The following is a 14,901-nucleotide window of genomic DNA, read 5'->3' on the forward strand; positions in this document are numbered from 1 at the left end:
TGATTGTTTAAAGTTATTTTATATTTTATAAGGGGCAGATATAATAATTTTTTCTTCTTTCTGCACTCTTTTCATTCAATGTTTTCTTTTTGATGATTTTTTTTTAAATTTTGTTTCATTTAAATGAATGAATAGATAAATTAAATTAGCTGTTAGTCACAGTGCTGCTAACTCAGTCCTCACGTTGTAGCTGGCTGCAAACTGTGAAATGGATTTCCTGAATGTGAGGCGGCTCTTATTACTCTGGGCTCATGAGACACGCCTCCGTTCAGGAAATCCATTCCATAGTTTGAAGCCAACATGCATCATGGATTGGAAATATCGGCAGGAGGATCGGAAAATCCGATACGTAAATTATGCTGGTATCGGAGGCCGATACTGGATCGGATCGGCCCCATCCCTAATAGCAACAACAACAAAAAATGTTCTGAAAGTAAAAAAAAAAAAAAAAAGATATTTTAAGCAAGAACTGTCAGTTTTATTGACAGCACAAAAAAGGTAATAAATGAATACACAAAAGTAAATAAATGGCTCCAAAAAAGTTAAATCTGGTCCTCTGGACATTCAAAAAAAAAAAAAGCAAAACAACAAAAAAATGTAGAAACGTTTCGTCTCTCATCCGAGGACCAGATTTAACTTTTTTGGATTTTTCTACCTGGATTATTGAGCATGCATCAGGATAAATAAATGGCTAATTTTTCCCTGGAGATCCTCCAAATGTTACAGGACATTTAAAAAAGATGTTGCCTCACTGTCAGCAGCTCAGTTAGTAACCATGGTGATCAAACAGGTACTTTAATTCAAGAGTCATAACATCACACTTCTTTTATTTTCATTAAACGTGAATATCTATGTATACAGTAACTAACAGTAACTACGTATCTACGCTACCTTTCTTGTCTTATGGAATAAACCCATGACCCAAATCTTCCCTCCTGTTTCTGAGGGTCTCATGGGGTTCACCTTCATGAAAATTGGTTTATTTTTTGGTTCCAAAATAAATAATTAGCACCCCAAAGGACAAATATTTGCAAGACTATTGGTTTCCTCAATTTGCTTTTAATAGAGTCAGTGCAGAAAGCCACAGAACTAAGATACAATTTTTAATTTGTGAAGTTTTTGAATGTATGCATGTGTGTGAGAGAGGCTGCACACAGTCCTTCTGCCAAAGATCTGCATGCAGGAGACAACAACAAAAAACAAACACTTTATTAGTTTATCTTACTGTCCAAAAAATCTAACACAATGTAATTTTTGAAATAAAGTATTACAACTATTGAATAATCTCATAAAACACACTAAAAAGTAGTAAATAATATATAAATAAGTGTCCATACCATTGTTTATTTTTATCCGAGTATATATATCTGCATTTAAACCTAAATAAATTAAAGATACTTGAGCAGCACCCGTTCAAAAGTCCATGGCAGTAATCACATACAAGCTTCATCATCATCATCATTATTCTCACACTAATCACTGCACAGTTTATTACCACATAAAGACATTGTTTCCTTTTGTCACCTATATATACAGGAGTATCACCGAAAAGGCATTTGGTTGAAAGAATTAAAAAAAAATCTCAAGTTACAATAGTTTAAAAAAATTTAAGGTCAAACATGAACAGCACAACATGACACCAAACTGAGGGTGAATTATTTGGATTTAGAGCAACAACCGTGTTTTTATCGTGAATATTTCACTTTCTTTTTGCTTGTCCTTGGTTATTTAAATGTATTGTATGTAATGTATCTTCTGCATGTAGTTAGCGTACCTCGGGTGGTATTGTGTTATTGAAAGGTTGAAAATTAGCCGTCAATAACAGGATTATTTGCTCTGAAATTAAATAATCTAATATGCTGTTGATGGCGAATAATAAAAAAATCATATCTTTAGACAAATCTGAACAGTTATTACTATTGATGGGACAGTTCAGAGTTTTTTGTAGTTTGTTTCAGTGAAAAGTTTTGATCCATTAATTACCAGGTGTAGAAAGTAGTTTAAAGAGCCTCAATTTGGAAAAACAGCTAAAATTGAATCTTATTAATCAGAATGCTAATGGCTAATTCACGTAAGGCTAACGAGGTCATTTTTAAACAACTCTACTTTATACATTTTTACTGTAAATGTTGCATTACATGTTGATCCTCACTGAAATATTAACAGTCCTGCCACTGTTACAGCTAGCTGCCTTTACTGCTAATAATTAAAATTTATTTATATATGTATTTGTAATGTGAAGTCGACAGCAACATAAACGTTTAGAAATACACGTTCACATAAACCCCACAAAAAATGTTGAGGTTGGAGTTGCTTTAGGGCAGCAGCAATGTGTCTTAAAACAGCTTTACGCTAGCTAGCAGTTAGCTTGTCGATCTGGTCAAAATTAAAATATTTCTTCAAACTGAAAGCAGCAAATAGACGTGATTTATGGGCGTCAAGGGTCTAATTAATGTAATGTAATGCCACTTTAATTGGAGATTTGTCACTTTATCTGTGCTGCTGATTATCCATGCTGCTGATCTCTTGCCTTTAAGCTGCTGTGTTCATACCCATCTGCTCACAACAGACTCATGTTCAGGCTGCTGTTTAATACACCTTATTATATTACAGTATTGTTTAGCATATATCTTAGATCCTTGTATACTGTTTCTTTTATACTTTATATTTTTGGATGTAACTGGGACCTTGAGTACACAATTTTGTTCTACCTCGTGTACCACATGTGATGCAAATGATTACTAGGAGGGTTACTACAGAGCTGCAAGAAAATATTATCATGGAAATAAACCCATAAAGCAGTGCAGAAACAACCGATCAGGTACCATGGAGCCTGTGCCTGGACCCACTATTTTAATCGAAATTTCATGTAAATGATTGAAAATTGTGTGTTTCTTATTTAATAGTCTCTTACATACCTGGACTGAGGCCATATCTGTCTCCATTCTCAGCGTTAACGTACGAGCACGCTCACATGGATTCATAAACAATGTGGTGATTCACATGTGACTTTTCATACAACATAAAACACAATTATTCAGCTGCATTAAGGAGGTGTGGACTTTTAGCTACAAACCTGAACGTCTGACTCTTTCTTTGCCTTAATAAGACCGCTGCGATTGTGATTTGCCTGATATTTTGAGGCTTGTTAAATAAATGTAGGCCTCGATTAATGTATGAAATCACTACGGTGTTTTATATATATATATATATATATACATGAAAATTCCAATCAAATGCAAAAGAATGAGTCATTTTATAAAGTTGCTACCTTTGAAGCATGAAAAAAGTAGCTACAACAGCTATAGCCCATTTAATTGTTTGCAAAAGATTACATAATTTTAACCACGCTTAGTTTTCATGCTGCACAGAAGAAAAGCATCAGTTTTCACTTGATTCTCAACGCACTCATCTTACACTGATTCTCATTTTGTAAACCGTTTGTGCAATATTTAAACATTTTGCCACTTTTCATGAAAACGTGGAGAAAACTGATAGAAGAACCCTGTAAAAAAAAAAGGTAGGAGGAAACATTAAAACTCTTCAGAGAATATACGGTCACAGTATTACAAACCTGAAGGGAAGGAGGCTAATACTTTGAAACACATCTGACATGGACTGATGACTTCCAGAGCAGCGGCAGTGTGTCTCCAACCAAAATGTTTTAGCACAGTTTAACTGAAAGCCCACATTTTACCACAATAAAAATAACAGCATCAGCTAGAGCACATCTCTTACCCTCCTAGGACCTGGCATCCACTTATGCAAGAGTTCGGGTCTTAGGAGGTTAAAGAATGATTATTTTTGACAGTTTGCAGGCTAAAAGATTACAGCAGTCTATTCAGGAATGTATGGAAATAAATTGCAAATCCATATTTTTATGCTTAAAGGAAGTTATATGTTTTTACAGTTAGGTTTGGCAAATGAACGATAACAAAACACAAAATTCTAATAATCAACAAATTAGAAGCACCAGCTTCTTTTTAAATGTTCTTTTTCCCATTAAAATATAAATGTAAATACAGTCTGGTGTCCACCAATCAGCAGCCAATATGTTTTATTTTCCTGAAAGACAGTCAGTTCGTATCGTGTTTATGCCTTTGTTGTTGTTGTTGTGGTGGTGGGCTGTGGATTATTGTCATGGTTGCTGTTTGGCTTCAGGGGTAAACAGGTCAAACTGTTAGTGAGATTCATCAGCGGATGAAAGAACAGCTTCTCAGACATCTTGAGGAACTCCCTGGTCTCTACAGCCTGAGGAAAGAAGAAAACCTTTTTACATGATTGTTATTTATCACATAGAAAAACACAAATAAGAAATGCTTGAAACAAACTTTAGCACATAAAGTTAGAAAATGTGTGTTTGGTTGAACATTTCCTAGTTGAAACGATACTTCTCTTATACTCTTGAAAAGCCTGTTTGTCTCTTAACTGTTGCTACATTTGTGGGTTGAGCAAACCAGTTCTGCTTGTGATAAGATGGTCTCTTTGGTACGCCCCCTCCGGGAACTGGTTTGTTCCACTTTGGAGTAAGCTGTTGGGGGAAGAATCAGTTTTGTTGTGTGTTTCCTTGACTGATGAAGCCTTCCGGATCGAAGGCGAAACATTTCAGCACAAAAAAAAAAAAAAAACTGTCCAGATGACCTGACTGAAAAATGTTGAATACTGACAACACTGTGTTTAATGCTGGAGTCCAGGCGGTTTTTGTGTTTGGTGACCGACGGCAAAATTCAGAGTGAGCTAGTCACCGTGGAGGATCATACGAGCTGCCGACCCATTGAAGCACGCCAGGCCGGGGCTCGGACCCCGGCCTGGCGTGCTCACAACGGCCGGATTCTGAGCCCTGGCAGGCGGTGGAAATCCTACGTCTAAAGAGCTGGTCTGAGCAGAGCGGGGCTGAGTAGGAGTGGTAGAAAAGGGGTATAAGTCTCCTCCATTTCCTCGAGTTTTGTTTTGTAGTTTTGCTGCCACGTCAGACTTTTGCTCCTGTTTAATAAATCTTACATCTTTATTCTTCAAGCTCCTTGTGTCTTTCTGCTTTCCTGGGTCCAATCGCTACAAACCGTCACAATTAGTATCTTATGAGTGTTGTCTTTAACTCATACTCTGACTGATGTCACCACTGATACGTGTGGATAACTTGACAGAACGTCACCTCCATAATGATCTAGAACTGGGAAAAAAAAAGAATAATCTTCATGTGATGGGCTTAGGGTCTGCCTTTTTTTCCACATCATGTCTTTCCTTTTGAATATGATGTTAGACAGGACCCCCAGCCCCCCACAGCATTGCTTCCCTGGCTTTTTCCGAGCTGTGATTCTATATCTGGAGCAGAAAATATCTCCCAATGCGGTGCATAAACAGCAACAGCGGCTCCATTGAACCTCTCTGGTGTTCTTGAGCGAAAGCTTTAAGATCAGTGCACTTCGACAAACAAATTTAAGAAAAGTCTCAGAGCCTTAAAATATCAAGTCTGACTGAGCGCCTGAGAGTAGCTGGAAAAAAAGATAATATGTGTCCTGGAGGCATGTTGACAGATCGTGATAAAAACTCACCGGCGGACTATTAAAGCTGCTAGAGAGGCATTTAAATGAGACTGATTTCTCAAATTTCCTTTTTTAATTTTTTTTATTTGTTTAAGCATTTTTATAAAGTGACGTTGACATCCAAACTGATGAGCCTGTGAAAATACCAAGCATACTTTGTGGGTTCTTGTGTGACCGAGATGGGAGACCATGAGAAAATGTTGAATTTGTGCTTCTGTAATTAATTTTGAAGCTGGGGAGTTCATTTGTTTTACGTTACTAAATATAATCGTGTGGGAATAATAGGCAGAGAGTGACTAATAATAATAAAAATAAACAAACCACCTACCATCAGAAACTTTCAGGAAGGATCGCAGAGAGGGAGAGAAGAGACAAACACAGTTAGCCACGATTTGTTTCACAACTCCTCTGTGAGCATAATGAACACAAAGCACAGGAACGAGGGAGATTTTTTTTTTTAATAATCTGACCTCATTTTTGATTCGGATGCATTACAGGATCAAATGCACACAGTCGCAGTAACACAACTCCAGTTTGAAGGATCAATAAAAATAAAGAGAGGGAGACAGAAAAGTGGGGAAGGCAATATGCATAAAAAGAAGAAAGTGAAGCAAAGGGAGACGGGGTGAGTGGGCAGGAGGTGGGAGGAATAATAACAGAGAAAAAAGGAGGAGAAGCAAAAAATATAGTGAGATCAAACAGAAATGGTCATTAGACAGGGGGAGAGGCAGATGGAGGATGATCAGTAGCAGGAAAACGATACGCAAATCATTAGATGAAGAAAGAGTAAAGGAACAGAGACGTCCTTGAACAGGCAGAGTTATGGGAAAAAACACGTCTGTCAGAAGGAAAGGGCAAAAATCTCATTTTCATAGTAAAAAGGAGTGCAGCTGCCGAGAAGCAGAAACTCCCAAAGCTGCTGGGATGTTTTTCCATGCGTGAATAACAATTAATCTAATAACCAGAAAGCGTGTTTGACTTCATTTTGAGAAGCAGGGCTAACAACAACAAAATGGTTTCATATTCAAAGCTGCAGGTAACGAGGACTGTAAGCAGCAACAGCTGAAGAAGACGAGCGCCCGGAGAGGCCCGATGAACTGATGGAGACCGCGAACAAAAACACACCGGGGGGTGTGGGGGCTGCTCACTCCCACACACACATACACTAATCACCGTACTTCACACACAGACACATGTAGTCTTTCAGGAGCGAGCGCACACTTTGACTGCACGCAACTACACCTCACACTCATACAGACTCACAAAGCAGGCGGTTGTGTGTTAATTCAAAGGCTGCCTGGATACATGGAGGCAACTGTGACTCTTTCTGTGTGCGTTCATGAATCATTCTCACAGAAGAACACATCACTTTCTGATGGAGAAGGTGCTGTTCTTACCAGAGACGCTCCCATCTTTCCCCCTTTTTAGATTCAAAGACGACCCGATACCTGGATTTAAATATGTACCAATCCAGATGAAACCAGAACACGTTTACTGTTTGATTACTAAACTAATTGTGTGTCAACCTCTGGCTACAGATTTGACATTTTATTAAAAGTTTGCATGTTTCCTTCCCTCCATTGATTACGGTGACATTATTTACGTGAACGCTCCTACAAGAACCCTGCAGATGTTGGATGCTGTCTATCATGGTGCACTAAGATTCATAACTGGATCTAATTATCGTACCCACCACTGCACCCAGTATTCACTGGTTAACTGGACATCATTAACCTCACGCAGACTCTCACTGGTACATTTTCATCTTTAAATCACTTCTTGGTCTGCTGCCTTCATACATCTCCTCCTACATGTTTTAGCGTGAGTGCAGCTACAGCGTGCGCTCTCAGGATATTATTACCTGCAGTGTTCCCTCAGTGAGGACTGAACTAGACAAAAGGGTCTTCTCCTACTCTGCTCCTGTTTCCTGGAATATCTTACAAAAAGATCTGAAGCTCTCGACCTTGACTTCTCTAAGTGACATTAAACATCTGTTAAGTTCCTGGCAAGAACCAACGCAGACATGTTCCTGTTTTTAGTTTTCTACACCGCCTTGTAATCTAGCTGTTTTTCCCTACTGTTCCTTTTTAATTATTATTCTACTCCTCGGAAGTGAGTCTACATTTATATCTCCATTAATGCGGCCCGAACCACAATGTCTACCCTCACAAAAGTTATATCAAAACGACTGGCTCGGCCCCGTGATGTGTGCTGTTACTTTTATTGGCATTTCGAGTTACCATGGCGAAGTAATTTGCGAACAAAGACGCAATATTTCACCAACTCTAGGAACTATTTGTTGACTACCCACTTATTATTCTACACCTGAAAAGTGTATATTTTTCAACTTTAATGCGTCCCGAACCGCAAAGTGGACCACCACAAAAGTTATATCCAAACGACCGGCCCGGATCCGAGATGTGTGCTATTACTTTTATTGGCAATCCGCGTTACCATGGCGACACATTTTGCTAACGAAAATGACAAATTTCCCATAGGAAATGAATAGGAGAAAACTTTTCAAAGAAACTGAGTAACGTCGGGAGCCATTTTGGTTCAACATGTATGGAAGGCACCTATTATCACCTATTATTATTATTTATTAGTAAACATAATAATTAACATAAATTATTAATGATTAATTTTAATAATTACAAATAATAACACGAATAATTACTAATATTAATAATTAATATTTAATATTAATTATTAATGTTATTATCAAATATATTCATAGTTTATAGTGATTAATAAATTGACAATATATTATTATTGAATATTAATATTATGAATTATTAATATTGCTTATTAATAATATTTTAATAATAAATAGGCAGTCCCCGTCAAAGTTTCTCCAGGAACTTTCTAGTCCTTCTAATTACCATTTTATTTTCACTTGTTAAAAAAATTGAATTTGTACGCATCCCTTATGATTGTCCATTGTTGTCATCTTTCTTTGTTGAAATCAGGTCTCTCTTGTAAATGAGTCTCAAAGGCTCAATGTGTTAACCTGTACAAATAAAGGTTGAATGAGTGTTGAGTTGCTTAAAGGATCGTTGATCTGTCATTGATATTTGATCCAATGACATCCCATCATATCAGTATTAGATCAACTTTGTAGAATCCAGTGGTGGGCACAGTTCTGCCAATCAGCTAACAGCTGAACTCATTTTTCGTTTAGCCAATTAGCATTTTTGCTAACTTTGGAAGCTGTTAGTGGGATTAGCTTCTTCTAAATTAGGTTTCGCCAACTTTAGGTCCGCTGACAAAATTCACAATCTTGTTCCTGTCTGTTGTGGGCGTGTCTCCAAGAGTCCGTTAGGCACGCTATTGGCAGACTAACAGTACACGTGACAAGACGTGATTGGTTGATGCAGCTTCAACTGGAAGGAGACGAAAACGCGATGCAGACTGAGTGACAGTCATCTTAAATGTTAGTAGTTTAATGTTAGCTTCTGCAACAACAAAAATAGCGTTAGCCAAGTTAACTTTTTGGTTAGCTGTGCCCATCACTGTTAGAATATACTTTTATACTTTAGGTTTCTTTTGTTAAACTAACTTTTAATATGAATTATATGACATTTCTCAATAAACTTAATAAAACATGCAGTGATCACTGGAGGTACATCTACCATAAAAATGGCTGTAACTCAGTCTGTTTGACAGATATTAGCCTAAACATTGACATGGTAGTAGTTCAGACTAATCCCCAGCACATGTTTTGAGTGTATACAAATTACACTAGATCTTTGTTCAAAAATTTTCCTTTACCTGTTTGAACTCAACCTTCCGTCTTTTATTAAAATGTCTCATGATGGATGGATTTTAATGAAATTTGTAGAAAGTAAACGATGGATGTACATCTACACCGGAATAAATGTTAGAACAGGTACAATTCTGTTAATTTTATAGATATTGGGCTAAAAGTTTGGTGTTGTAGTAGCTCATTCACAACACATACTCTGAGTGAGCACTAATGAATTTTGCAACTTCACATGAAATCAAGCATAATGTTATTTTTAATGAGTACAGTTCTATTCTTTCTCAACAAATTTCACCTAATATTATGCATCTTATTCTCTGACAAGTGAGACAACAAACAGCGAGGGAGGCATACTGTTAGTTTAGCTTATTTTTAGTTCTAATTTTATCCACGTTTAGCACGTCGTGGGCTGCAGGATGGAGTGTAGTATTGTGTAAAATCACATTAGTCACATTATGTGCATTATTAATGTTTGAAAAACACTGTAGGATTGTGGTACTTGTGAAAAATGTAAAAGGATAATGACTTTTAGGCGGTTTTCATATTTCATGTATGTTTCTTAATCGCCAAAGTGTACATTATAAACACCTGCTGAATATATTTTTACTATTTTTATTTTCTCATGAGAAAATTTTGAAATTATGTATCTTACTGCAGGCTGTTAGCCCTAACCCCTCAAAATGTCAAAACTGAATAATTTTACTGCTTTTCTGCTGCACAGATTTTAAATTATTTGGGCTTATGTCTAATTTGTAAGAAAATGAAACATTATAAAAAGAAAAAATGCAAATAGAATGAAAACAGCATTCCTTGAAGCAATACATATTACTCACCACCTTGCATGCTAAAACCATCTTGAATCCAGTTGACTCCAACAGGTAATTAATTACACCTTTAATATCTCACTGAGCTGCAACCGCTACAGACTAGATGGACAGAACTGTGGGAAAATCTGAATTTTCTCTTGTTATTTAAAAACATACTGTCTGTAAAGTTATGCGTCAAATGACATGCAAATTCATTTGTTGCAATTTAAGGGCTACTCTCACGAGAACGAGAAAGCAACAGTTTTTGTAAAATTTGTTTAAAGTTTTTCATTGCTTCATCCTTGTGTCCACATGGAAATGGACTTTTACGAGCCATGAGATGGTATTTTATGAAAATGGCTTCTAGAGGGTAAAACAAATGCTAAAATGTCACCCCTGTGTTTTTGTGTAGACGGACAAATCACAACCTTCAGGAAATGATGATTTCAAAACCCTATCTAGAATCTAACCTATGACCCCAGGGCCTTCTCTTCTCATTGTGTTTACTTTTCGCACCCAGCATGTAAACTTCCTGCACATGCTCCACACCTTGTTTCCTGTTTTTGGTGTGTTTTTGTGGCTGTCTTACAGCTCCACCTGCATGCCTGCCATAGTTACGACAGTGTTTTGTGACATTCTGGGCATTTTATATGGATGCAGACATTTGTAGAAACTGTGCTGTTTTTAATCGAATATGTTTTAGAAACATGAACTTAAATAATAATTAGATCAGTCGCAATAAACAATAAATAAACTAATCGCGTGATAAATGAAAATTATCTACCTCATTTTCATTTATCGGCTATATCGTTTCTTTGTCTCTCTTTTTCTACTGAAGACACTGGATGACAAAAGGCTCAACTCTGCGTTTTTGGATCACTAAAAGCAGCTAAGCTGAGAAGCTAAGCTACGAGCTAAGCTAACAGGCCAACCTATGAGAAAAAACCTCCGTCTTGTCAAAGCTCCAAAAATTCACAGTTGAAACCCGTGCCTTCACGTAAAAAGTTGTTTTTCTCTGCAAAAAGAAGCTGAGAACTTGTTTACTGATTTTTTTTATTAAAAGCTTTGTGTGAAAAATGCTACGCTAAAGAGCTTAAACCACACCAAGTGTCTGCCATTTTGAGAACCGAAAAAAGGAAAGAGAGACAGCCCATGTCATGTCAAGGGGCCTCCCTCCCATTTTTCTTAAAGAGACGTTTGTTCCCTCACTATCCATCCTTCGGTTCAAACAGTCTTATACTGTCATCTTGTGGTCAAAAAAGGTACTACACACAAAAATTAACCAACATTTATTTTTAAATATGACAATAATTACTAACTATTGTCAAATTTCAAACAATATTATCGTTTATCACAATAATTTCTGAGACAATTAATCACCCAGCAAAATTTGTTATTGTGACAGGCCTAATAATAATAATAATAATATTTTAGGTAAAACTGTGTGGAGAAAAGCCTTAAGGTGATATCTGACAGGGCTGTGAGCCGCTGGATAACTGAACTTATGAGGGAGTTTCCTGAGTGTCTCACAATTTTTTTAGGGTCCTCAACTTCTTTGCATGAGTTGCAGAGGTGCTCCACCTTGGCTCGAGTTTAGAATAGAATTTATTGCCATTTGCACAGATATATTAATATAAGCACAATGGTATTCTTGTGCGTTTCTCCAACTCAAAAGTAGTAAAAGTTTATAAAAAGATTAAAAAATAAGGATAAAATAGGCAACAATGTACAACTAAAACAAACGTGTTTTGAACAAGTTAAAAGAAATTGTCACAACTCTCCTTTTAAAAACAGACATTGTGCTCTTCCCCAACCCATCTTAGCAGCAAACAAGCAATAGTTTGGCACCAGCATGGATCTCCACTGACAGAAAATAAAAGTTGAAGTAAAAAAAATCTCAATCATTTAAAAAGTTGATCGAATCATAAACATGGCGGCAGCTGCTGCAGTGAGTACATGAAAAGTCTTGTTTTTTAAAACTGGCCACTCAAGTCATGGACACACAGTTCCATGGTCACTTGGTTGCAAATGCTGAGTTTTGTTAGGATTCACATATTTTCCAGCAACTTTCCTGCAATTTCAAAGGGATTTTTTTCCATCAACAATCCCAGCTCAGTGAGATACCACCTTTAGTCGCAATTTGTCTTAATTATGTCTGAATCACGTCTTATTTAGATCACGACGTAGTCTCTTTTTTTGTCTCCAATCACAGTTTGATTCGTCATCAAATTCTCACGTTGCTGTGTCAAGTTTTAACTTTTTGACTTGAGAAAACTCCCAACTCTTCGAAACGTTTTGAATGTGTTAAAAACTCCTGCGAGGCAGGTCATGGTGCGACTGGTTCAAGAAAACTGAACCTTTTTCAGATGTTTTCCTTTTTAATTGTAGGAAAAGGTACAGATGGTTGATTACTGACTTGCCAGGATGACCATGTCCATTCCCCAGAAGATGCTCATGATCCACCCCACCATGATAACGGCTGTCAGGATCTGGATGAGAGCTGCTGCCACGTTGAGCCAGAACACGCAGCAGACGCCTCGCTCTGAGATCAGCTCACTGCGAGCTCCACACAGCACGCTGAACGCCGAGATGAATGTACCTGCAAGATAAAAACAAGTCCATGGTTTATTGAAGAGACTCTCATCTCGTTAACATATTTGGCTCAGTGCTGCTCATAGATCGACGTGATTGAAGACTTTTCAAGTGGTTTTCCACCTTCATGTCCCTTGAGCTCAATCAACGTACTCAAATAAACCTGGACACGTTAAAAAAAAAACCTTCACGCACAAGTTTAACTCAGATTCACAGCCCTGAGCCACAATAACCTAGAATGGATTTGTAGGAAATGTGCTTCATATTCCCCATCTTAATTCAGCCTAATAGCATTACGCTACCTCACAAATTAGATTATGAGCACAAACAAACAGCAAGTGATGGAAGCGCAATTAGTTTTACAAAAAATTAAGAAGCAGACAGTCATGTTTTTGACAAAAATTCCCATTTGATGAAGTTCTAATTTGTCAGAAGTCTAACTTTGAACCATTAGGGTTTTCAGTATTCAGAGATTATACCATGACACACACATTTAAACACACATCTGAGCAGCTCTCCACTCGTTTCACACCCATCCTACTTACACTGTTGCAAATATAATTTAAAATAAAGTCAACCTGCGTGGAGGTTTGTAGCAAATGCTATATTTATCAAAGTAAATTAATAAAGTGTGATAGCTGGTTGTAGTTATAGTGTAATCACACGTGGGTAAAATCTGCCCCCTGTACTTTCCATCAAACATGTAATGACTTTAAATCGAAACAAAATAACTTTAAAGTCAGTCAGTGAAAACTAACATCAGTAAATCTGACGATGACTTAATGCATAATCTCAGTTAAACATTTTTACTGTTTAGTAATGTTGGGTTAAATGTTACATGGGTTAGTGCTTTTGTTGTCCCAGAACAACTTCTAAAAGGGAGGAACACAACAAAGAAAAACAGGCTAAATAATAATTCAATTCAAAAATACTTTATTAATCCCAAAGGGAAATTAATCGTTGTTGTAGCTCATCTTGGTTTCATTAGAGTTGTTTCTAGATGCTGATAGTTTTGGGCAGGAAGGATCACTTGCAGTCCGTCCCATAACAGATCTGAAGAAACTGGCTGCAGATGCCGATCCATCCACCTAGACCCAGCAGACCTCTCGTCCTCTTGGGCAGCAGAACTGCCTGAATGCCAAGCAGAACTCCTCCCCGAGCGATGGCCATTTCTCCCAGCAGCCTGCCGAGCCCCTCGTTACTGCGGACTTAACTGCAGGTGCCGGGGGTACGATCTCAGTCCTCCTGCTGTCACTGTGCCCTGCTACTTCCAAGATCTCGGCGGTCAGGCACTTGAGCACAGCCTCCAGGTAGACGGTAATGCATCTACGGCACCTCCTTTTCAACACATTTGGGATTTGGGGCTGTAGTTGAGGTCTTATTTGACCTTTTGAGATGTTAATCAGCAACTCTCAGTTGTAGAAAACCACCTTGTTGTCATGGTTACGCATCATAACAAATGTCCAAAAGTAAAAAAGGTTTCAGTAAAAATCCTTCCAGCGGCACAGCATCTGATACCAGAAAAAGTAATCATCCAAAAAAAGAGTGATTTAAATCCAGAAAAATTAGTAATTAAAGTTTTCAAAAGCAAAATCTGAGAACGAATGTAACAGAGCTACTCCAACACGCAGCCACCTTGAACGGCGCAGTTCTGGAACTAAACACTAATACAAAAACAATAAACTCAAGATCATGCAGATGGCATTTCATAAACTTTTACACTGCAAGCAGTTTTGCATTATATGATTATTTCAGCAAAAATATGTTAACATTCCCACAAAAAGTGCCCCAGCATGCACCATTAATGCTACAGCTAGCAGCTGCTGCTGTCGCTATTTGCGCTTGAAAATAAACAAAAATGTTAAGTAAATAACCAAGTAATACAAAATAAACATCAAAGTACATTTAATAAGGTATTGTTTGATTGGACCGATATATTCAATTTAAAAATGGAGTTGTTTGAAGACACCAGCGTGCCACTAAAAATAAATTATCTGCTTGCAGTGGTCATTAACTCCTCAGTTTGATCAGAAATAAACTTCTCCAAACTGAGGTTGTTCAAGCACTGCCTACAACAGGTAAAATAATCATTTACTGTGCAACTGCTCTACAAAACACCATGTTGCTTTAGGTTAACATACATATTGCAGCCACAGTGTTTGAGCTAACAATGCTACCAGTGTTCTAATAATAAATC

General features: G+C 37.4%; 1 long non-coding RNA gene across 1 annotated transcript; it reads right to left on the bottom strand.

Moving 5' to 3' along the window:
• Positions 1 to 4,001: 4,001 nt before the first annotated feature.
• On the bottom strand, positions 4,002 to 12,702 carry LOC119418122. Its single transcript, XR_005187175.1, has 3 exons — positions 12,529 to 12,702; positions 5,872 to 5,880; positions 4,002 to 4,251 (listed from the first exon to the last, which is right to left on the bottom strand). It is a non-coding gene; the product is annotated as an uncharacterized LOC119418122 (long non-coding RNA).
• Between the last annotated feature and the right edge of the window lie 2,199 nt (positions 12,703 to 14,901).

The sequence above is a fragment of the Nematolebias whitei genome, chromosome 12 (assembly GCF_014905685.2).
Source record: "Nematolebias whitei isolate Nwh7 chromosome 12, NemWhi1, whole genome shotgun sequence".
In the NCBI taxonomy this organism is placed as follows: domain Eukaryota; kingdom Metazoa; phylum Chordata; class Actinopteri; order Cyprinodontiformes; family Rivulidae; genus Nematolebias; species Nematolebias whitei.